This window comes from Panthera pardus, unplaced genomic scaffold (genome assembly GCF_024362965.1).
Source record: "Panthera pardus isolate Hobbes unplaced genomic scaffold, ASM2436296v1 HiC_scaffold_15, whole genome shotgun sequence".
Lineage (NCBI taxonomy): Eukaryota > Metazoa > Chordata > Mammalia > Carnivora > Felidae > Panthera > Panthera pardus.
This window is the reverse complement of record NW_026526710.1, coordinates 22,889,042-22,914,599: the sequence shown is the minus strand read 5'-3', so window position 1 is coordinate 22,914,599 and position 25,558 is coordinate 22,889,042. Positions and strand designations below refer to the sequence as shown.

Here is a 25,558-nt window from a genome sequence, read left to right as displayed (position 1 = left end):
CAGAAGGAGGCCTGCTCTGCTTCCAGACGGCCTGAGGCAGAGGATGTGGGGGACCTGGGCATGGTGTGCAGGTGGCCTTCTGCAAACCCACCTTCCCTGACTCCATGGTGCCCCACTTGACTGAAGCTCCTCCAGCTACCTGGTTTTGCTCATGTCACAGACCCTGATGTTATTTTCAGAAATAAACTGTATTTTTTCTCATTATAAAATAACATGTGAAATACTTAAGAAATGAGAAGTTTGAAAAGCCAAAATATATAACCTGTTACTATGCTAAGGTCTGCTGCCCTTCCAGTCTTTTCTTTTTACATAAATCCCTAAAAATATTGGGATCACATCACTCCATCTTATGATTTGCCTTGTAAGCTTAAGACTATAAATAGCTTTCCATATTCCTAAAAGTGCTTAAGAACATCACCTTTAATGGCTGCACAGTATTTTGTGAATGGATTTAATTATAATCCCCTAATGGTTCGAAGTTCAGGTTGTTTGCATTTTTTCATTACCCTACAAAAGGTTCCACAGAACAACCTGTTTACAAGTCTCTGTGTGTGTGCTCCTCCTTATTTCCTTCTGAGACCCTGGGTAAGTCACGAGCCCTAGCAGCTCTGGTTCCTTCCCCACTAAATATTCAATACAAGTATTTCCCTTCCCAGGCATGTGATGGGGATCAGGAGCCATCAGATTACAAATCTCTCTCAACAAATGTGCTACAATGTCTGAGATAAGTTCAACACAAGGCAAGGCCGTAAAGCAGAAACACAGTCAAGGCCCCTGGCGCAACCTCACTGCCAACACAATGACCTCATTGCTGCCATCCATGTGCTGCAGCTGCTCTCTTCAGGGCGACATTGGCTCTCCAGGACTGGAGTGGCCCATCCACATCCTAAGCACTGTCACTCCCAGCAGGAGACTGGCAGCTCTGACAGAGGGCAGTGCTACAACAGGCATCCCCTGACTCCCCGGGAGGCAGGCACAAGAGTGGGGAGAACCACACTGGGCTTCTGGGGGATGGTGGACTGGAGATAAAGACAGAGGGAAACAGAAGGGCTTCCCAGCAGAGGGCCCAGCCTGGGCAAAGGCCAAAGGCGGACACGTCTAGGACAAGCTTGAGGACAAGTGTGGGTGTGGTGAGTACATGTTTCCCTACACCTGAAATGCACGTCTCCCTCTGTCTGCCCCGACAAGCAAGACCTGCGATTCCACTTTGTGTCTTGGCCTCTGCCCCAGACCAAGCACAGCAGCACCCAGTATAGGACAGACCAAAATGCTCACAGAAAGACACATGAATCTGGGGCACAGGGTGGGGAGAGAAAGAAAGGGTAAGAGTGCGCTGCTGGGGCCTGGATGCTGGCTGAAAGCAGAGGGGGTATGGGGCAACAGGCAAAACGCTTAGGGAAGTCCCCAGAAAGCCAAGTGGTGATGGGGGGAGCCACTTTGCACTGAACAGGCTTCTCCTGCTTGCTCAAGTGGCAATTCTGAGCCCTTCTCTTTTCTATTATTTCTCTTCACAGTCAATCACCCACAGCCATGCCCTCATCACTCACTTGTTCAGTGCCACTATGGGAACCCACCAGCGCAGACAAGGGACTTCCCAGTGTCCTGGGGGCCAAGAGAAGCAAGAAATGGGTGCAGCTGGGGAGGAGACAGAGCTCACTGGAGTAACATCCTCATAGACCCCTTACGATGACCTCTAACAATACAGATTTCCTTCTGCAAACCACAGACAGCGTTTCTTCTTAGGACCGGTTGGCAGGTGTGAGCTGATGTATGTGCAGTCAGCCCCAAGAACTGCTTTCAGATGCAAACAACACAAAGCAACTTTCCCTCTCCCTTCCTCTCCTCTTCAATCTCCTAGGGCACTCTCCTAGGCATGGGGAATCCAGCAGTGAGCAAAACAGTGGATGATCCTGTCCCCATTTACAGAGAGGTCACACACTCTGCCCGCCTTCTCTTCCATCCAGCAATTGGCCGTGGGTATACTTACGTCCTGTGATTGGAAATGGAAGAGTCTGAGTGTGTACCCCAGCCCCCAGTCCCCAGACCAGCCTGCGATCTTGAAAAGGGTACTCTCTGCACCACAAGCTGCCATCTGTGTTCTGCTCTCTTCAGGTGTCCTCGCTAAGACTTCAGAACAGCTCTGGCCACCAAAGACAGAATGGGAGTGCATGGAAGGAGACGTGAAGCAAGGAGAAGCCAACATGGTTGACCCGGTACTAAAAAAGCTGAGGGAAAGGGAAATGTCTTACAGATGGGAAAGTATACTCAGAAGTGTTATGAGACTTGCTTCACAGCAGAAGTAAAAAACAGAGGGGAAATGTGAGCCCTCTTCTTCCTCCATGTCCACAGGACCTGAGCTTCCTCCTACCTCACAACCCAGCCACCGGCCACTAGAGGCCTGTCTCTGCCCATCTTCCCAAGCAGCACAGTCCTGTGTGCCCTGCGGGGCTCAGGGAAGCCCCCTCTTGCTCCCCTGGGCATGCTAAGTTTCCTGCTTTCCCAGCAAAAGCCTCAAAGGGAGAGCTCAGGGGGCCACAGGAGAGCCGCGAGTCCAACAGGGAAACTGAGTCAGGGCAAGCAGTGGCAATGCTTGCTTCCCAACGTTCGTTATTTGTAAATAGAGGACAAAATGTGAGTGATTCTGTGTTTCTAGGAACACATAACTTGTTCAAATGTGGCATTAGGGTCCAGACGAGCTTGTAACCTCTCCAAATAAAGGGTTAGACAGACCAGAGCTTCTTTAGTGTCCAGGTGGACATTCCAAGGCATGTCATTTTCCTTCTTTATACCAAAACATGGTAAAAAAAAAAAAAAAAATCAGATATAGGTAAGTCAAGTAACACTTGCTTACCAAAAGAGGATTTCTAACATCAGAGAGCCTGAAAATATAACGTTTTGAATGGTATTTCCGTTATGTCATATACTCTTTACATTCTTTGCCTTCCCAGCCAGGGTCACAGAGCTTATTAATAATCTTCCTGAGGTAAAGGTTTACCAGTGGGCAAGCCCCAGGACCACCATCTTTGTCTCCATTCTATCAAGGTTTTGAGACCTATGCTTTTGAAATACCAAACAAGGGGTGCCTGGATGGCTCAGCTAGTTATGCCTCCAACATTGGCTCAGGAGATGATTTTGTGATTTGTGGGTTTGAGCCCCACATCGGGCTCTGTGCTGACAGCTCAGAGCCTGGAGCCTGTGATTCTGTGTCTCCCTCTTTCTCTGCCCCTCCCCCACTTGTACTCTGTCTCTCTCAAAAATAAACAAACATTAAACATTTTTTTTTAAATTTTTGAATACCAAATGAGGACTTATGTTTTCTCATTTTATACCCATGTGGACAATATATAACTCAACACAGAGAATAACTGCAAAATACAGCCCTGTCAGTTCCAAGTTCAAAATCTGCCTCCCCCATTTTCAAGGGTCCACAAATGTCTCAGGCACAACTTCACAGAAAGATATGCCTTACCTTCCATTAAGGATGGTGACAGAAGCTGAAGCCATCAGACAGTCCTATGACACACTCAAGATGTGGCCGTGGGTCTCAACTGCCAGGACAGAGATGGCAGAAGCAGAATGACCTGGTAGGAATCCTCACCTCAGGTCTTAATTCTTATGTCTATCACAAGATATGCCTCCCCTCCTCCCAGTCACCTGCTCCTAATCCCATTTCCTAAAGACATCTCCTTTACTTGTTTCTTCTGATATTTATGTCCATATTTTTAATAATAGGTATACCCAGCTATTTCCAGTTTTATCAATTTTGAATGTTGGCCATTGACTTAATATTAGGACAGGTACAGGTTTAGCTCATATACACTCTTACCCACCTCCCCAACAGAGTAAAATTTAATTGCATAATTAAAGTTAGTGGAATAATGGAAGTATTCTTCACCTGTGAGCCAAAAAGCATACAAGGTATTTCATTTCTCTATAACTTCCTTTTTGTCTTGGAGTTAATATTTGCATTTATTTTATTTTAGTTCAGTTTGAGAGAGAGTGTGAGTGCATGTGCAAGCAGGGAGGGTCAGAAGGAGAGGAAGAGAGGAAATCTTAAGCAGGCTCCATGCCCAGTGCGGAGCCAGACTTGGGACTCAATCTCACAACTGTGAAATCATGACCTGCGCCAAAGTCAAGAGTAGACATTTAACTTACTGAACCACCCGGGTGCCCTATCTGCATTAATTTTCGAATTTGCTTAGGTTTTGGCATATCTGTTGCTATTCTTTCCAGTTGCTATAGCAAATAACAAAGGCTAGCAATAAAAAATTTAAACACTTAAAACATCACATCAGAATCTCCTGGTTCCACTGTTCCCTGGGAAGCCCCTCCTCTACTCCCTACTGTCTATCACTAGTCTGAATGGGCTGCTCTATGGGCTGGGGCATGGTTGTGATCCTAGGGGTCCATATGCTGTTCTCCTGTACTGGACCCTCTTTCCTGACCCCCTGGTCACCTTTTTTTCTACTTTACCCTCTCCTTTTACAAGACATATCTTCCTAAGAAAGGGCAGGGCAACTTTTCTGAATCTTTCCATATCTGAAAATGTCTTTATTCCATTCTCATGCATGATCGGTTCCTCTGGATGTAAAACTCCCAGGTTCATAACATTTTTGAAGCTTCTAGAGATATCCAACTACATGAACATATTCATTCACCTCTAGTCTCCCCTGAAACTCATTAAAACAACAGTAATGGAATTTTTAAGAAGGCATAGTCACAAGGACAAACAGAAAAGAAGATGGTAAAGTTGTAAAAACTGGAAAAGAGAAGTAATAATTAGCTGAAGAAGGTGACCATACATTGTAATTTGCCTGGGGATGATCTTAATTTGTGCCTGTTGTCCAAGGATCCTATCCAGTTTATTAGCATTTGCCAGTCTCAAAACTTTTTTTTGTTGTTGTTGTTTTGGTTTTTTTAGAAGCAAATCACTCAACTTATTTGAGCCCAGAAAGCTAACTTCTAGGCCAACAGGTGGGCAAGTAGAAAAGTAAGGCATCTATAATATCACATGTCAACTATACTTCAATTAAATTTTTTTTTAAAAAGAACAAAAAGTAAGGAATTTGGCAATACTTAGCAAAACTACATACACACTGACCCTCTGACCCAACAATCCTATATTTAAGACTTAATGTGAAGATATACTTTCAACAATTTGAAAGGGGGGCGGGGAGACATATGTACAAGGTTATTTATTGTGGCATCACATTTATTTAGTCATAGACTAACAAGAACAACCTGGCGACGACGATGTAGGAGGTTAAATAAAGTATGGTACGTCTCTAAGATGGAGTGCAGTACAACTGTAAAGAAAAATGAAAAAGATCTTTATGAATTAATATAGTGACTTTATGGGTATTTTGTTAAATTAAAAAAGAGGGGCGCCTGGGTGGTTCAGTTGATTAAGTGTCCAACTTCAGTTCAGGTCTCGATCTCACAGTTTGTGAGCTCAAGCCCCCGCATCAAGTGGTCTCCTGTCAGCGAGGAGCCAGCTTTGGATCTTCTGTTGCCCACTCTCTCTGCCCCTGCCCCTCTCTAAAATAAGTTAACATTAAAAAATATTTAATCAGCCAGAGAAAGACAAAAATCTTATGACTTCATTCATATGAGGAATTTAAGATACAAAACAAATGAATATAAGGGAAGGGAAGCAAAAATAATATAAAAACAGGGAGGGGGACAAAACATAAAAGACTCTTAAATATAGAGAACAAACACAGGGTTGCTGGAGGGGATGTGGGAGGGGGGATGGTCTAAATGGGTAAGGGGCATTAAGGAATCTACTCCTGAAATCACTGTTGCACTAACTAACTTGGATATAAATTAAACAATACATAAATATGAAGGACTGAAAAATAAATAAAATTTAAAAAATAGAAAATATTATAAAACAAAAAAACACACCATTGAGAGTATACACAGTAAGATATTTTATGTAAGAAAGGCAAAGAAAAATAAGAGGAAATAAAGTATACATATATTTGCTTATTTTTGTAAAACAAAACAAAAGCAAACTCAAGAAAGATAAGCTAGAAACGAATGGAATTACTTACCTATAGGATGTGAGTGGGAACAACAGGGCAAAGGGAAAAGGAAAGAGAATTTTTTTTAACGTATGTATGTATATATGTATGTATGTATTTTTATAGGCTTTATGCCGAACATGGAGCTTGAACTCATAACCCCAAGATCGAGAGTCACATGCTCTACCAACTGAGCCAGCCAGGTGCCCCTGTTGAGAACTTTCAAATATATGCTTATATATAGTTATGGCTTATGAATCTTGTTTATGTTTTACATATTCTAAAAATAAATCAGTTACACAACCTTGTGAATATACTAAAAAACATGAAATTGTATACTTTAAAGAGGTGAATTTTATGGGACATGAATTATATCTCAATACAAAAAAATAAAAAACAAATTAAATCAACAAGATGAGGAGGCAAAGTTCTACAACTGAATATAAACAGGATGAAATATTAACATCATCACCCAGAGAAAAAAAAAGAATGAATACTAGTGACTTTGACTTGAGAACTGACTATACCCCATCAGTGGGAAACACACTAATAACATAAAGAACTATAAAGAAATCCTGGAATTTACGTAGTAGGTGTGTTCTTGGTAGTGGTATAGGAGTAGTAATTCCAAAACTACAAATATTTTAGGACTGGCCAAATGGATAGTGTTGGGAACCAAGGTTCTTACCATGGGAGAAAGGAAATAAAAAGCATGAGATGGGAGGAGGAAAGGAAGAACTTTAGTATAGACTAGAATTGGAAGTGTCAGTAAATATGAGCTTATTGTTTAACAAAAGGTTCCCTAGCTTCATCCACTGAAAGAAGTGCCTAGAAGCTATAATGCCCAGATAACGATGAGCACAGCTAACACTCAGATCTTGGTTTCTAAACACCATTCCTCACTGAAAGGAACAGGGCTCTTTAGAGAAATGCTTGAGTCCAGGTCTGGGACAGGAAAGCTACAAGACGAACCTGGAACATTTTATAGTGCCAGGAAACAGGAAAGATCTTTGGAGTACGTATAGTAGAATTACAAAATCACCTGATTCAGGTAAGAACCATCGATATAAGCTAAAACAACTGAGTGTATGATGGTTGGACAACACTTAGAATACCACTCTGCAGATTACTCATTACTTATTCATAGATTACTTTTCATTACAAAAGGGGGGAAAAACATTTACTGTAGTGAAATTTGGCAAACGTTAGCTTAATCAAGTGATCAAACTTAACATCACCAATAATAGGACAAACTGACCTCATGTGCCCTGATGGGTCACTTTACAACTTGCTTAAAAAAAAAGTCTCACCTGAATCTAATAATGAGAAAACAGACAAGTCCATACTGATGGACATTCTATAAAACAACTGGTTTGGACTCTTCAAATAAGTCAATGCCATGTTGAGATCAATAATAATATTTTATTTATTTATTTATTTATTTTTTCAATATATGAAGTTTACTGTCAAATTGGTTTCCATACAACACCCCGTGCTCATCCCAAAAGGTGAATAATATTTTTTTTTAAAGGCTAGGGACACTTCATGATTAACAGATAAAGATGGCAAGAAAAGACGATATGTAACCTTTGAATAAATCCTGCATTTAAAAGAAAAAAAAACTGTAAAAGGTATTTGGGGGACAACTGAAAAACTTCAATATGAACTGTATATAAGATAATAGTATTGTAAAGTTTCTTGCATGTGAAAAGTGTATTGTGTTATGGAATCGTTCTCATTCTCAGAAGACAGATACATTTTAGGGGTAAAATGTCATGATGTCACTAATACACTCTCAAAAGAGTTCAGAAAAAAACATGTAGAGAAAACAACTGTAGCAAATGGCTATGGGTTGGTGAATGCAGGTAAAGGCAATATGAGCATTCACTGTATTACTCATGCACCTTTTCTATAGACCTGAAATTTCTCATATTAAAAGTCAGAGAAAGAAGGCAGCTGACACACCCAGATCTCATCACCGATACTTGGTGTGCTCAGGTAACCCTGTCCCTCCCTCACCCCAGCAGCAGATGGGTGATTTATGGATGAAAAAGTCAAACAGGTGGTCTCTTGGTAAAGTCAGAGTTCTGTACTTAGAGATGGGAGGACAGACTCCTAGCCCCTCTTCCTTCACTAAGCTCCCAGAACCCCAGCCTCCAGGCAGATTTGAACATTTCGCTATGGAAAAATCTAGCCAGCCCAAGATAGAGGTCCCAAAGGGGAGGAGACCCCCAATGAAACAGTCCAGCCAGTCCACTGTCCAGATGGGCCCAAGAACACAGAACTTTCAGTCTCTCTGCCACACACAGTAGACAGGCAAGGACCACCAACCCGAGGAGAGCCCTCAAATTAAAGTCAGACACCAAACTGTAGAGGAAACAACACAGAAGAAATTCATATGGAATGGTTAAACAAAAATGTGCCATTAACGTACTCAAAATGAGAAAATATATCGTATCCATAAAACAAGAATGGGATGCTATTAATTTTGTTTTTTGAAATGTTTATTTTTGAGAGAGTGAGCCAGCTAGTGGGACAGAGGATCCGAAGCAGGCTCCATGCTGACAGGAGACAGCCTGATGCAGGTCTCGAACTCACGAACTATGAGATAATGACCTGAGCCAAAGTCAGACGCTTAATCGACTGAGCCACCCAAGGGCCCCTGGGATGCTATTAAAAAGGAACATATCTACAACATTAACCCCCCAACCAAAGAAAAAGCTCTTCTAGAAATGCAAACATGATGACAAAAATGAAAACCTGTTAAAAGATGTGGTGCAAGTAGAAGCTTCCTAAGTAAAACAAAAAGATACAGACACAGAAAATTGGAGACTGAAAAAACTGAAGATAAGTCCGTGAGCTCCAATTTCCAATAACAGTTCTAGAAAGAGTAGACAAATGGAAGAGAAAAAAACTAGTGTTTTCTTTCCCTAAAGAGACAGGAGTTTCTAAAATGAAAACACCTCAGTGGCCAGCACAATGTACCAAAAGATACTCAAAATTTCCAAGAAAAAAAAAAAAAACAGGCTTGGTTCAAAGAACCAGAATTATGGCCATCAGCAACGTTGAAAGCTTGTAAAAATGGAAGAAGATCTTCCAAATTGTAAGGGAAACTTACTTGTTTAAGTAGGCTCCACACCCAGTGTGGAGCCCAATGTGGTGCTTGAACTCACGACCCTGTCTGAGATCAATACCTAAGCTGAGATCAAGAGTCGGAGGCTTAACTGACTGAGTCACCCAGGGACCATGGGAAAGTTATTTTTAGCTAGTAATTCTAAATCCAGGGAAATCTACCATGTATGAGGGTAAAATAAAGGCATTTCCAGACAGGCAAGCAAGGAATCAAAAACTTTTTGTCTTCTGTGTTCCTTTTCTGTAGAAGTTTTTAAAGGCACTACATTACTTAAATGAGGGAATAAACCAAAACAGGAAACCAAAAAACAGGATCTAACATAAGACACAGGCAGACAGACATGAGGGAGAAATCTACGGATTTTCCCATGCTGATGGTGAAGAGAAGACCCAAGAGAACAGCTGGGAAAGTGGGCAGCAGGCCCTGCCAGCACTAAGCCAGACAGGTGAAGACAGGGGGCTCCAGGAGAGAAGGTTCCAAAATCACTCCAGCAAAATAATGTGATAGATCTACAACTCCGGGGAAATTAGGACAGAGATTTGTTCTGCTAAGGACTTTTTTTTTTTTAATGTAAAGGTACAGCTACTTTGGGAAACAATTTGGCCATTTCTTAAAAAGTTAAACATAAATTTAAAATATGACCCAGAAATCCCACCTGTATCTGTGTATTTGTCCAAAGGAAATGAAAGCATATGTCCCCTCAAAAACTTACACACTGATGTTCACAGCACCTTTATTCACAAAGTGATAATAACTCCAAAGCCCATCAAATAGTGAATGGATGAACAAAATGTAGCATTACCCACAGAATGGAAAATTTGGTGAGGAAAAGGAACTACTGACACAGGCTGCAAATGGATGAACCTCAAAAACATAATGCCAAATGGAAGAAGCTAGAACACAAATGGTATGATTCACCTTATAGGACATGTCCAGAAAAGCAAGTCTATAAGACAGAAAATACATCATTAGTTGCCTGGGACTGGGGGAGGGAACAAAGAGTAACTATAGACGGACATGGAGATCTTTTGGGGGCAATGGAAATGTTCTAAAATTCACTGTGGTAATAGTTACAGAACTCTGTAAATTTTACAAAAAAAAAAATGGTTAACTTGTACGCTTTTATTTTTTATTTATTTTGAGAGAGAGACAAAGAAAGAAAGAAAGAGCACGCGAGCGCACAGGCATACATGCACACAGCCAGGGGAGGGGCAGAAAGAAGGAGAGATAATCCCAAGCAGGCTCCACACCATCAGCGTGGAGCCAGACGCTGGGCTCTAACTCATAAACTGTGAGATCATGACCTGAGCCGAGATCAAGAGTCAGACGCCTAACCGACTGAGACACCCAGGCGCCTTGACTTGAATGCTTTTAAAAGTGATGAATTTTGGGGTGTTTGGGCGGTGCAGTCGGTTAAGCAGCTGACTCTTGATTTCGGCTCAGGTCATGATCTCGCAGTTTGTGAGTTTGAGCCCCACGTCGGGCTCTGTGCTTATGGCGCAGAGCCTGTTTGGGATTCTCTCTCCCCCTCTCTCTGCCACTTTCTTTCTCTCTCTCTTGCTCTCCCTCTCTATCAAAATAAATAAACTTAAAAAAAAAAAAAAGACTTTAAAAGGGATGAATTTTATGGTACATAGATTTTATCAGTAAAGATGTTAAAAAAAATTGAAAAAGACATATAAAACATTTTTTAAGTATATAAGTTTTTTAATTTATTAAAAAAAAATTGGGGCGCCTGGGTGGCGCAGTCGGTTAAGCGTCCGACTTCAGCCAGGTCACGATCTCGCGGTCTGTGAGTTCGAGCCCCGCGTCAGGCTCTGGGCTGATGGCTCGGAGCCTGGAGCCTGTTTCCGATTCTGTGTCTCCCTCTCTCTCTGCCCCTCCCCCGTTCATGCTCTGTCTCTCTCTGTCCCAAAAATAAATAAAAAACGTTGAAAAAAAAAATTAAAAAAATAAATAAATAAATAAAATTAATGTTTATTTTTGAGAGAGAGAGAGAGAGAGAGAGAGAGAGAGAGAGAGAGAGAGAGAGAGAGAGAGAGAGAGAGTCGGGTAAGGGCAGGCTCTGTGTTGACAGCAGAGAGCCCAACGTGGGCACAAACACAAAATGTGAGATCATGACCTGAGCTTAAGTCAGATGCTTAGCCGACTGAGTGACCCATGTGCCCCCAATACAGTTTTTTTTTTAAAGGCAAAACAAGAGGCACCTGGGTGGCTCAGTCCGTTAAGCGTCCGACTCTTCATTTAGGCTTAAGTCATGGTCTCACTGTCATGAGATCAAGCCCTGCATTGGGCTCTGTGCTGGGCGTGAAGCCTGCTTGGGATTCTCTCTCTCCCTCTCTCTCTCTGTTTCTCCCCTGTTCACATGTACTCGCTCTCAAAAAAAAAAAAAAAAGTTAAAATAAAAAGAAAACTACATGGATGGACTTTGAAAACATTATACCAAGTGAAAGAAGCCAGACACAAAATACCTTACATTGTATGACTCCATTTCTGTAAAATGTGCAGAAGAGTCAAATCCATACAGACAGAAAGTAAGTGGTTTCTAGGGACTAATAAGGCTTGAGAGGAATTGGAGAGTGCCTGCTGATGGGTACAGGGTTTTATTTTGGGGTGACAAAAATGTTCTACAATTGGAGTGATGGTTGCATGACTCTGTAAATATTCTAAAAACTACCGGAAACCATATTTAATGGGCCACTTCTATCTATGGTAAGTGAATTACATCTCAAGTTATCAAAACAAACAAAAAGATGATGAGGACAATGTTCAACTCTGGGGTAAAAACAAAATGTTTCACCAGCAAAAAGGAAATTAAATTATCCTTGATGCCCAGCCAAAAACAGGACCGACAGGGAGCAAGAACTCTGGGAGTGAGGAGACGAAGGGGGAAGACTCAGCCACCTTGTTCAGGGAAGATCAACAGGGAATGCCTAAAACCATGGAATTTTTGGAGACACAGATAAACACCAAGTGAAATCAACATCTCAAGTAATCTCAAATATTTGCTTCTGAGAAGTAGGAAACAGGGCAGGGGAGTATCAGGGTTGCCATTTCTTTTTTATTGAAAAAAAATTCTTTATAACATTTATTTATTTTTGAAAGACAGAGAGAGGGGCGCCTGGGTGGCGCAGTCGGTTAAGCGTCCGACTTCAGCCAGGTCACGATCTCGCGGTCCGTGAGTTCGAGCCCCGCGTCGGGCTCTGGGCTGATGGCTCGGAGCCTGGGGCCTGTTTCCGATTCTGTGTCTCCCTCTCTCTCTGCCCCTCCCCCGTTCATGTTCTGTCTCTCTCTGTCCCAAAAATAAATAAAAAAACGTTGAAAAAAAAAAAAAAAAAAAAGAAAGACAGAGAGAGACAGAGCATGAGCGGGGAAAGGGCAGAGAGAGGAAGCAGGCTCCAGGCTCTGAGCTGTCAGCACAGAGCCTAACCCGGGGCTTGAATTCCTGAACTGTGAGATCATGACCTAAGCCGAAGTTGGATGCTTCCACTAGGCGCCCCTAGAGTTGCTATTAAATAAAAAGTCTTATAGAACTATTTGAATAATCAGATTGTGTGTACAAATAACATCAATCAAGCAACAACTAAAATTTTGATTTAGACCATTAAAATAAGCTCCTCTTTGGATCCAGGTGGCCTTGCCCCACTGTTTCCTCACACAAGTACTGCTGCTAAACATCTCATGTTATTCTGATTCCTGATCTTTTCACCGGGACCCGTGCTCGCTCTCCTTGGACGCTATGTTCACTGTATTCCTAACACACTGCAATTACACAAGGTATCTTGTCTAAGTCTTTTAAGAACTGTCGTGCCCTAACTCCAAAGCTGTATGATGTCTTTACTATTCCCTCTGCTCCTGTATTTTTTCTGTTTTCCTTAAAAAAAAACTCTTAGGGGCACCTGGGTGGCTCAGTTGGTTAAGCATCTGACTTTGGCACAGGTCATTATCTCATGGTTCGTGGGTTTGAGCCCTGCATCCAGCTCTGTGCTGACAGCTTGGAGCTCAGAGTCTGGAGCCTGGAGCCTGTTTCAGATTTTGTGTCTCCCTCTCTCTCTGCCTCTCCCCCACTGGTACTCTATCTCTCTCTCAAAAAAATTTTTTTTAAAGAACTCTTAGTAATCAGAAGTGCGTGGGTGGCCAAGTCAGTTAGGCATCCGACTTCAGCTCAGGTCATGGTCTCACGGCTTGTGGGTTCAAGCCCCTCATCAGGCTCTGTGCTGACAGCCTGAAGCTCAGAGTCTGGAGCCTGGAGCCTGTTTCAGATTTTGTGTCTCCCTCTCTCTTTGTCCCTCCCCGACTCACACTCTGTCTCTCTCTGCCTCAAGAACATTAAAAATTTTTTTAATAAGGGGCACCTGGGGTGGCTCAGTCAGTTAAGCGTCCAACTCCAGCTCAGGTCATGATCTCGAAGTCCGTGAGTTCCATCCCGCATCGAACTCTGTGCCGACACTGGAGCCTGCTTCTGATTCTATGTCCCCACTCTCTGCCCCTCCCCCACTCGTGCTCTGTCTCTCTCACTCTTAAAAATGAATGTCAAAAAAAATTAGTTTTTTAAATAAAAAAATAAAAGTACTCTTACTAATCAGATTTTCTGGACTCATTTTTTAATAGGTAAGAGCTCATTCTTGCTCAATTGTTCCTTTTCACAGCATTCTGTTCATGTTTAGAAAATAGATCATCTGTGTATGTGTATATACATACATATTTTTCATTGTGTCAAAACACATAAAATTTTAACTATTTGGGGGGGGGTGCCAGGGTGGCTTAGTCAAGCATCCGTCTCTTGATTTTAGCTCAGGTCATGATCTCATGGTTTGTAAGCCCCATGTCAGGCTCTGCAATGACAATGCAGAGCTTGCTTGGAATACTCTTTCCCCTACCCCACTCATGCTCTTTCTCAAAATAAATAAAATATGGGCACCTGGGTGGCTCAGTCAGTTAAGCACCTGACTCCTGGTTTCAGCTCAGGTCATCATCTCATGGTTTATGAGTTTGAGCCCCCACATTAGGCTCTGTCTGTGCTGACAGCGCGGAGCCAGCTTGACATTCTCTCTCTGCCCCTCTCCTGCTCACTCTGTCTCTCTCTCAAAAATAAACTTTAAAAATAATTAAACTTAATTTTTTTTTAATTTTTAACCATTTTTAAGGACACAGGTCATAGACCCTGCTTTCAATTGGGTATAGATGCAGAAGAGGAGTTACTGGATCCTGCGGTAGTTCTATTTGTAAGTTTTTGAGGAACCACAATACTGTTTTCCACAGGGACTTTACCATTTCACATTCCCACCAATTGTATACAAGTGTTCCAATTTCTCCATGTACCCACCACCATCTCCACATCCCCACCTCATCCCCACCATATCCTCACCAGCACTTGTTTTGAAAGCAGCTATCCTGATGGGTGTGAGGTGGTGTCTCATTGTGGTTTTGATTTGCACTTTCCTAATGATTAATGATGTTCAACATGTTTTCACGCACTCTTTGGCTATTTGTATGTCTTCTCTCGAGAAATACCAAGGCCCTGTGCCCATTTTTAAACCAGATATTTTATTGCTGAGTTGGAGATTTTTTTATATATATTCTCAATAATAGCCCTTCATCAGATATGAGTTGCAAATATTTTCTCCTAACCCATAGGCTGCCTTTTCACTCTGTTGAATGTTTCCTTTAATGCAGTTTTAAATTTTGATGTAGCCTAACTTATCTATATTTTTCCTTTGCTGCCCATGTTTTAGATGCCACATGTAAGAGGTCATTGCCAAATCCAATGTCATGAAGCTTTTCTCCTGTTTTCTTCTATTAGTTTTATAGTTTCAGCTCTTATACTTACGTCTTTGTCCCAGGCTGGATTAATTTTTGTATGGTGTTAAGTGAAGGTTCTTTTGCATGTGGTTGTCAGGTTTTTCCAGCACCATTTATTGAAAATAATCTTCCCCTCATCCACTGAACAATGCCCTTGTGGAAAGTAATTTCACCATTTCTGGGCTCTCTATTCTATTCCATTGGCCTATATATCTGTCATTATGCCAGTACCACACTGTCTTGATTACTGTAGCTTTGTAGCAAGTTTTAAAATCAGAAGTATGAGATTTATAACTTTGTTCTTTTCCAAGAATGTTTTGTCTATTTGGGGTCCTTTCAGGTTTTATACGAATTTTAGGATGGAATTTCCTATTTTGGCAAAAAAGGTTGTTGGCATTTTGATAGGGATTGTACTAAATCTGTAGATTGCTTGGATAGCATTGACAGCTTCTTAATTCTTCCAGTCTGCAAACATGGGATGTCCTTCCATTTATTAGTATCTTCTTTAACTTCTTTGAGCAATGTTTTATAGACTTCAGTGTACTAATCTTTCACCTCCTTGGTTAAATTTATTCCTAAGTGTTTTATTCTTTTTTAAGCTATTGTAAATGGAACCATTTCCTTATTCCTTTTTGTTCATTGTTAGTGTATTTTGTGTCCTTAAACTTTACTGAATTCTTTTATTAGTTCCAACAGTGTGTGTGAGTGAGTGAGTGAGTGTGTAAAATCATGTCATCTGTGATCAGGGATAATTTTACTTCTTCCTTCTCAATTCTGATGCTTTTATTTTCTTGTCTAAATGCTCTGGCTAGAATTAATTCCCATTACCATGTTGAAGTGATGAAATCCTTGTCCTCTTCCTGAGGAAAAGCTTTCAGTCTTTACTACTGAGTATGATGTTAGCTGTGGATGTGTCATCTATGGTCTTTATTATTTTTAGGTAGTTTCTTTCTATTCCCAGGTTATTGAGTGTTTGTTACCATAAAAGAATGGTTAAAGGTTAATTTTGCCAAGTATTTTTTTCTGAGCTGAGATGAACATGTAGTTATTTCCCCCACACTCTGTTAGTGTAGCACTATATTACATTGATTGACTTTAATTTGTTGAACCATCCTTGCATTCCAAGAGTAAATCCATTTGGTCATAGTATATAATTCTTTTAATGTGCCGTTAGATTTTGTTTCCAGTACTTTGTTCAGAATTTCTGCATCACTGTTCATGGAATATCAGTCTGTAATTTTGTTCCGGAAGCTTGTTTCCAGGAATTTTCCATTTCATCTACGTCAACCAATTTGTTGGCATATAATTCTTCAGAATACTCTCTTACATAATTCTTTTTATTGGTAATAGTGTCCCAACTTTCATTTCTTCTTTTAGTTATTTGGGTGTTCTCTTTTTAGTCATTCTTGCTAAAGGTCTGCCAATTTTGTTGATCTTTGGGTTCATTGATTTTTCTGTTTTCTCTAATTTATCTCTGTTCTAATCTTTATTTTCTTCTTTCTCCTGGCTTTGGGTTTAGTTCATTCTTCTTTTTGTAGTTCCTTAAGGTGTAGAGTTAGGTTTCTGATTTGAGATATTTTTTTACCTTTATTTACTTTAGAGAGAGAGAGAGCACTTGTGAGCGGGGGGTGGGGGGGGGGGAGGGAGAGAGAGAATCTTAAACAGGCTCCACGTTCAGCGTGGAGCCCAACATGGGGCTCATCCCATGACCCTGGGATCATGAACTGAGCTGAAATCAAGAGTTGAACGCTCAACCACGTGAGCCACCCAGGAGTCTCTTTTTTAATGTAACATTTACAGCCTTTTAGCACTGTTTTCATTGTATCTCATTGGTTTTTCATATGCAGTGTTTTCATTTTCATTTGTCTCAAGATATTTTCTAGTGTCCTTTGTGATTTCTTCTTGATGCTAAGAGTACTGAATTTCCATTATTTGTGAATTTTCCCATTTTCCTCTTACTGTTCTAGTTTCATTCCATTGTGATTAGAAAATATACTTTGTATAATTTCAATCTTTTAACCTTATTGACTAGTTTTGTAGCCTAACATATGGTCTATCCTGGAGAATGTTACCTGCGCACTTGAGGGGGAAAAATGTGTATACTGCTGTTGTTGAGTGCTCTCTTAAGTACTCAAGGCTCTGCTTACCTTTCTTTGTCTGTCTTGTTCCAGAGTCTCAATTTCAAATGTCCTGTAAATTCACTTAGTCTTTCTTCTGACCAGTGGAGCATACTGTCCCTCTAGTGGATTTTTCAATTCAGTTACAGTATTTGTTTGGTCTTCTTTTTAATTTCTTACTCTTTGTTGGTGTTCTCATATTGTTCATAAATTATTTTCTTGATTTCCTTTAGTTTTCTGTGGTTTCCTTTAGCTTTTTGAATATATTTAAGATAGTTTTAAAACATTTGTCTAGTATGTCCAATGCCTAGGTTTCTTCAAGGATAGTTTCTACCACTTAATTGTATTCCTTTAAATGGGCCATGTTTTCCTGTTCCTTTGATTGCCTTGTGATTTTATTGTTGAAAATTGGGCATCTGAATAAACAGCCACCTTTCCCAGTCTTTGCAGACTGGCTTTGTCTTTGAAGAAGACCTTTGCTAATTAGCAGGGTTTGTTCTGAGCCTTGAGACCAGCCTGGAGTGAAGGCTTAACGTCTCCTCAAGTCTTTTCCGCACATGCATCTTGCCTGAGCCTGTGTGTGAACTTTTCTGATTCTTAAGTATACACAGCTGTTCTTAAAGGTCTTAATTTTGGGGCGCCTGGGTGGTTCCATCAGTTAAGCATCTGACTTCAGCTCTGGTCATGGTCTCAAGGCTCATGGGTCTGAGTCCCGCGTCGGGCTCTGTGCTGACAGCTCAGAGCCTGGAGCCCACTTTGGATTCTGTCTGTCTCTCTGCCCCTCCCTCGCTCATGCTCTGATTCTCTCTAAAAAATAAACATTAAAAAAAACAAACAAACAAAGGTCTTAATTTCACAGAGTGTCACCCAACTCCTCAGGGTCTTAAATATTCGATTGTATCCCTCACCCCTAGTACCTTGCCCCAGGCATCTGCAGCTCTGGAGTCCCCTTGCAGCTTTCACAAACACCATTTTCACAGCTTGAGATATGAGCATCCCCCCCCACCCCGCCCCACCTCAGAGAAAACAGGTATCCCCAAACAGCCCCAGACAAGCTCAAATATTGCAGGTAAGGTCTGCCCTGCTCCCTCCTGGTAGAGGCAGGGAATTTGCAACTGGGCTGTTGCTCCCCTCAGATCTCCTGTGTACTGGGGGCGGGAGGAGAGGGGGGGGGGAGTGGGTGGTGCAAAGGTGCGTAAAAATGCCACCAAACTTCGTACCATTTCAATGTGGCTTTTTCTCGACTAGGTGTTCCTGTAGACCTGTTTTCCAGAGCTTCTATAAAATTATTTTAGCTATTCTCTAGTTTCTTGCTTCATGTGTGCGCCCTCTGTTTGGGGATGAGGGTTTGAAGTTTCCTAGACTGCTGTTTTGCAAGATGTCAGATATATTTTCAAAGTTTGCTTTTTCTCCCTAAATTCTAAGTCTTTCTCATATATATCAGAAGTTATCATGTGCCACATTTTGCTCTAAGCACTTTATAGGTATCACGTTATGCAAGCCTCACCACAACCCTAAGAGGCAGGTACTATTATTTTTCCCATCTTATACTAGAGGACAATGAAGTTCAAAACCCATCTTGCCCACAGAACCACAGCCAGTAAGTGGTGGGGGCAGGGTTCCAGCCCTAGCAGCTTGGTTCTAAAGCCACCACCATTTTTCACACAGCAGAGTTAGCCACCTCAGGTCACTCTGTGCTGACCCTTTTGGTCCAGGATGCTTTTTATTTAGAGTCCAGTGAGCATCCAGTAGATGTTTTTTTCTAGAGTCGAGAAAGCACTGGCTGTCTTTCAGGTCTAAGAGGAAGGTGGTCCAGGAGCACCTGGGTGGCTCAGTTGGTTAACCATCTGATTCTTGATTTCAGATCAGGTCATGATCTCATGGTTTGTGAGATCAAGCCCCACACTGGGCTCTGTGCTGACAGTGCAGAGCCCGCCTGGCATTCTCTTTCCCTCTCTCTCTGCCCTCCCCTGCTCAATTTCAATCTTGATCTCTCTCTCTCTCAAAATAAACAAACATTTAAAAAAAGAAGGTGGCCCAGCTTATCAGAGGCTCTATAAACACTAGTGGGGTTCAAGTGAGCCTCAAGGTGGGGAGCAGAGTAGGAGAGTCAGCCTTTTAGTTGGGAATCCTCTATTATGTTCATACCTCTTCTACCCCTTCCAGAAGTGCCAGTTTCTCTAGGAAAGACTCCTCAAATCCTTTGCCTAGGGAAACAGCCCTGGCTGCTGGCACTGGAACAGCAGGGCAGAAAATATGGCTGAGGGTCTCACCTGTCCCCATAGAGAATTTATCTTAATTCCTCTTTTTGTCTCTTAATATTTATTTAAATTAACTCTCAAAAAAATATTTCAGTGGAATTGACACACAATGTTATATTAGTTTCAGGTACACAACATAGTGATTCGATTTCTCTGTATGTTACGCTATGTTCACCACAAGTGTAGCTACCATCTGTCACCATATAACGCTGTTACAGTATCATTTACTATATTCTTTATGTTGTGCCTTTTATACCCATGATTTATTCATTCCATGTTTTATTTCATTTTATTAATATGAAATTTATTGTCAAATTGGTTTCCATACAACACCCAGTGCTCATCCCAACAGGTGCCCTCCTCAATGAATTCCTCTGTCTTCAACCTCCACGGCTTCCCTCTGCTGGGCCTGGTGTCTCCTATTTTTCTGACTTTAAGTCCAAGTGTTGTCCATCAGACATATAATGCAAGCCACATTTCAACAAGAGAGGAAATTAATTTTAATAATTTAACCCAATATATTCAAAATACTATCATTTCAGCACATAATCAATATAAAAAAGTATCATTGAGGTGTTTTACTCTTTTATTGAACTGAGTCTGATATTCGGCATGTACTTTACACTCCAAGTCCATCCTTTTTCGAAATGGTCACAGTGCTCAATAGCCACACGTGCCTCCTGGGTACTCTACAGGGCAGTGATGGTATAGAAAATAAACCTCATGTCTGCCACTAGGAGAAAGAATCCTCTAGTTATGCAGAGTGAGAAGGGAGACAGGTGGTGAAGGAGAATCCCACCAACTCCATCCGTTCCCATGCCACGTGCCCACCAGCCTCAGTATCTCACGCCTCCAAGCCTTTCAGGGGTGCTGCTCATCAAACTGGCCCATTTCCTAATGGTCTCTCTCTCTCAAGCAGTCTCACGGTTACAGTTTCTCTGCCATGTTAAGTCAGTTTTCACTCGCTTCCTATTGGCTTTTCTTGGGGGGGGGGGAGGGGGAAGCTTTGATAATATCTAACATATTCCAAAGAACATATATATAACACATATTTAAGAAATAAAGCCTAAAAATACAGTTGTGAGCCCCCCATCTCAACCCCCACCCTACTTAAGAACTCAAACATCAGCTGTAGGGTTGTTTCTCCCAGTTTTATCCTCTGTCTCCCCACTGGGGAAGAATCAGGAGCCCGAATTTTGTGTATCAACATTTTGCCTTTTTTCTTTTGGTTTACCACACATGTATGTAGCTATACATAAGATAATGGTCACTTTGCTTGTCTTTATTGTACTGTACATACTTTTTGGCAACTTGCCTTCGTAACCTACAGGCTGTCTTGAAGACCCACTGATGTTGCTGCAAGAACCTACCATTCACTCACTGTCGTTGGTCCATAATATGCCATCGTGTGAACAAAGACATTTGGGTTGTTTCCAAGATGTTTATTAGTATGAAGAGTGCTACAGAATTTCTCTAGAGTTCCACCAAATGGAAATCATGGATCACAGAATACAAGAATGTTCAGCTTTGCAAGTTAATGCCGGTCCATCAATTTACCTTCCTCAACAGCAGCAGATTAAGATTTCCAACCCACTCACACCCTCTCCAACACTCAGTTTTGTCAGATGTCTTAATTTTTGCCAACAGACAGCTTAATTTTTGCCAATCTAAGTAACTGTAAAGCGGAATCTCACTGTAGCCTTGGAATACTAATGAGGCTGAGTATCTTTTTATATGTTTAACCACTGTTCTTGTTACTTTTTCTTTGACATGCCTGTGCGTCTTGTGTCCGTGGGTAGGAGTTCCTTAAATGTGCTGGACTATAATCCTTTATGGGCTATACATGTTGCAAATATACTCCCACTATGGCTTATCTGTTCACATTCTTTATGGGTACCTTTTGATAAAGGGAAGATCTTAATTTTAATCTAGTAAACTGGTCACTTTTACTTTAGAGTTGATATTTTTTATGACTTAAAAACAAAAACATGGGGCGCCTGGGTGGCTGTCGGTTGAATGTTGGACTTCAGCTCAGGTCATGAACTCGCGGTTTGTGAGTTCGAGCCTTGCATTGGGCTCTGTGCTGACAACTTGGAGCCTGCTTCAGATTCTGTGTCTCCCTCTCTCTCTGCCCCTCCCCTGCTCATGCTCGGTCTCTGTCTCTCAGAGATGAATAAATGTTAAAAAAAAAAAATTAAAAACAAAACCAAAAAAACCTTTCCTACCTAGGTCATAAAAAAGTATTTTCCTAGACTGTGTTCTAGAAGCTGTTCTTCAATTAACCTGAAACTGGTTTTTCTGTACATTGTGTATACATTCTTTCCCAAGTGTCACACACTATGAACTGAGGAATCTATCCTCTGCCCCAGAGATACGTAATTCTACTTTTGCCAGGTACTGTTTCTTGGGCCTATTTCTGGCAGCTCTTCTGCTGCATGGGCCAATCTGTGCTTCCCTGAACCAACAGTCAAGTCAGCCTCGACACTGATAAGGCAACTGTTCACACCTTACTCTTCTTCAAAGTGTCCTACAATATTAGGACTTCATTCTTCCAAACGTTTTAAAACTGACTTGTCACATTTCCCCAAAACCCCTGTGGAGATGCACTGAATCCACAGATCAATGTAAGAACAGGTGACTTAACCACATTGAGTCTTTCTAGCCAAGAAAACCCTGTTTCTATTTATTCAAATCTTCTTTAATGTCTAATAAAGTTGTACACTTTTCTCCATTTAAAAATTATATGCATCTTATGTTAGTTCCCATTTACATCAAATATAGTTCAGTCAGAAGAACAGAAATCATGCTAGGTATTTCAAAAAGAGAGGAGTTTAATAGAGGGAACAGGTCCTTTCAGAACAATCGAAAAGGCCAGAGTGTGCATAAAAGTGAACCACCTGAACCTTCCCTTTTACCTCTGCAGTTGTAGTCCAGAGTCTGGAAGCTGCCCACAGGACAGGAAATGACAGAAAACCTCTGCCAGTTTCACAGCTGCTCTGCAGCCCAGCGGCAGCCAGCCAGAGGAAGATGTGGAAACCCTGCACTTCCTCATTTGGGGCTAAGCCCATGCACCCGCACCACTGCCAGAGGAAGAAGGAGCCCACCTCCCTTCTACCTTGCAAACTTCATGGGCAGGATCTCATGGGCCAACTGACATCCAAAGCCTGCTGGCAGTGGGGTCTGAATGCTGTAGCCCCAGCCTTGCAGGCCAGACTATATCCAGCATGCCACCCGTTTCCCATCTTCCCCAAACATGCTGAAATTACTGGTCTACTGTTACATCTTTTCCCATTTTCTTTGTCCCTGTGGTTTTATGTTTTTATACTCTTTCACTAAAATTTTAGCAGGCTTTCAGCAGGATGATGAAATAATCTTGTATGGTCTCTCCAGAAGTCCTGAAGTCCATGTTCAAAAACCTGACCAAGTGTGGCTAAGGCTTTGCACAGGTTTACTTAAACTCTCCCCAGATAAAGGAAGGCCACAGCAAAAGTGGTTATCAGCTAACCCCCTGTCCACACTCCTCTCCCCCCACACAAAGATTTTTCTTCTTTTTCTTTGTTTCGGTAGGGGGAAATGTTAACGAGGATTTCACATACTTGTGATGTTTTTAAAAAATTAATTTTTAAAAAATAAACTAGGAAAAATTGGACACAATTTCAGCAATTATTGATTTACAGAAGTGAGAAACAAGCATGAGAAACAAGCATTATATTATTCTTTGTATATTTTGATAACTTTCATTTCTCAGAATTCCAACTTTAAAAACAAATAGAAATCAAAGCTTATCCCCTACCTGGATCATGGCATGCCACTATCCCATGGAACAGACAACAGTACCAGACCCAAGAGGAGGCCAGGAGTGAGCCTGGAGGCGGACAGTGCCTCAGCCCTTCTACCTCTCCTGGAATACTCCTCGGCCCTGTCAGGCTTCCCTGAGTTTTCACGCACTGCCATGCTCATCAGGCCCTCAGTGGTTGGGGCCTAGAGCACATTATCCATCCACTCAGAAATCTGGGCTCCCGTTGGATAGACTTTATTTCTCTTTTCTGGGGAGAAAATATGGCAACCTATGTAACCTCAAATCAACATTGTGCTGAGCAGACTTGTGACCCTCTGTGCCAGACCATGTGACCCAGAAATCAAATCTAGTCCCTGCCTTTATCAAATCCACAGCAGATGGAGAGATGAACAAGATGAACTAGAGTGGCTACTACCGTTTTCAGGTTCTATACAACAGGGCAGTTACTGTGCCTCAGCAAATAAGTTGTGTTCTACTTTAAAGCAAACGAAGAATCATTTGGTTCTTTGCTCACAGTATTCTCTAGGAGGCTGGATATGAAGTCTCACCCTGTAAGTCAGACCTGGGGAAGCTCTCAGTCACAACCACTGGTCCTCAACAGATGACCGAACATGGAATATCAGCACCCCAAGCACTGAGTATTTCATGCTCTCCGGGCTGGTACCAAAGGAAGGTGCAGGTGGGCTCCCAGACACAGGGCTGTCCCAGAAGCTTCTGCCCCAGCTGCCACCATTCAAATTCATCTGGAAAGGCAAGTACCTGACCACAGACATTTACAATCCAACGAACAGGCTCAAGGGATGACGGGGGGTGGGTAGGAATGCCCTCTAAATGGCCATATTTTCAGGTAAATTCAGTCTGACCAGACCACTTCTGTTTCTTATTTGGAAGCCCCTTCAAAGAACTGTCCCCAGCTCAAGTGTCACCTATTTGATACCCTACTGGATCTCCCTGGTTGGAGTTAATTGGTTTTCCTTCAGTACCTGACTTACAGGAATTATAACACTCCTTCTATTTACTGAATGTTAAAAAGGACCTCTGCTCTAGGCCAGGTCACACTTAGAAGGAGGACAGGTCTCCTGTTCTCAGGGAGGTCTAGAAGGAAAGATCAAGCATGGGTACAGGTAATGGTGAGAATTACCCATGGTTTGGGGCTCTTGGGTGGCTCAGTCGGTTAAGCGTCTGGCTCTTTGATTTTGGCTCAGGTCACAATCTCGCAGTTGTGAGATCAAGCCCCGCATCGGGCTCCGTGCTGAGCATGGAGCCTGCTTGGGATTCTCACTCTCCTGCTCTCTTTGCCCCTCCTCTGTTTTCGCATGGGCAAGTGCATGCACTCTTTCTCTCTCTCAAAATAAATAAATAAACATTTAAAAAGGAATTACCAGTGGGGTTCTGGATGCTGTCACAGGGAAGGAGCAGGTGCTGGCAGAAGCAAACCTCCAGGCAGAAGGCTCAGAGATGCCTGCTTGCTGTGGTATCATCTGAGCCAAGCCCTGAAGGACAGGTAGGATCTGCCCACATGAAAACAGAACAAGAGAATCCCAGGAAAAGAGAAAGGCATGAATGAAGCATGTGTTTTCCACACACGCATGAGCACAGGGAAGACACTACCACCTCCCACCCCCAGAGAACCAGAGATGTAGCAAACACTGTTACTCATGGGTATGTCAGATTCCCTGAAGGTGCTGGGACAGAAACCAAATGGAGAACCAACAATTTAGACTTTCTGTGGCATCTGCATAGATCTTTAGGAGCCCATGCACTGTCAGGAGAAAACCAAGTGAAAGATTACTAGGGACTGAGTGAGCAGGATGGGCTGGCCGAGCCAAGACAGTCCAAATGACCTGCAGGATTCTAGCGAAGTCTCAAACGGCACCTATCTCTAGAGCCAGGTATGGGGGGAGGCAAGAGGGCATCACACTTCAGGGGTACTGCTCTCAGGGCCAGCAGTGCCTTCTGAAATGTGACGTCCTTGGCATCCCTCTTGCCTCATCCCAGCCCCAACCCTGCCGTCTTGCAAGTTCCGGGATCTGCCCATGTTGGGCATCTATTTTTAAAAAGCAGAGAAAGAGGGGTGCCTGAGTGGCTCAGTCAGTTAAGCGTCCAACTTTGGTTCAGGTCGTGATCTTGTGGTTCGTGGGTTTGAGCCCTGCATCAGGTTCTGTGTTGACAGCTCAGAGCTCTCTGACAAAGAGCTGTGTTGACAGCTTGGAGCTTGGAGCCTGCTTTGGATTCTGTGTCTCCCTCTCTCTGCCCCTGCTCATGCTCTGTCTCTCTCTCTCAAAAATAAACATTAAAAAAAAAATTTTTTTTTTTAAGCGAGAAAGAGAGAGGGGAGAGGGTTAGCTCAACATAACCTTCCAATGAGTGGATACAGCACTGGCTGCAGCAGACATCATCCTCCACCCCCCCCCCCCCCC

At 42.2% G+C, this 25,558-nt stretch overlaps 1 protein-coding gene and 1 long non-coding RNA gene across 5 annotated transcripts in view; both read right to left on the bottom strand.

The window, feature by feature from the left end:
• The window catches only part of DGCR2 (DiGeorge syndrome critical region gene 2), a 100,194-nt gene that overhangs the window by 39,544 nt on the left and 35,092 nt on the right, over nucleotides 1-25,558 (bottom strand). The window lies entirely within an intron of this gene.
• LOC128777037 (uncharacterized) lies at nucleotides 19,617-25,535 on the bottom strand. Its single transcript, XR_008422190.1, has 2 exons — nucleotides 24,521-25,535; nucleotides 19,617-19,770 (listed from the first exon to the last, which is right to left on the bottom strand). It is a non-coding gene; the product is annotated as an uncharacterized LOC128777037 (long non-coding RNA).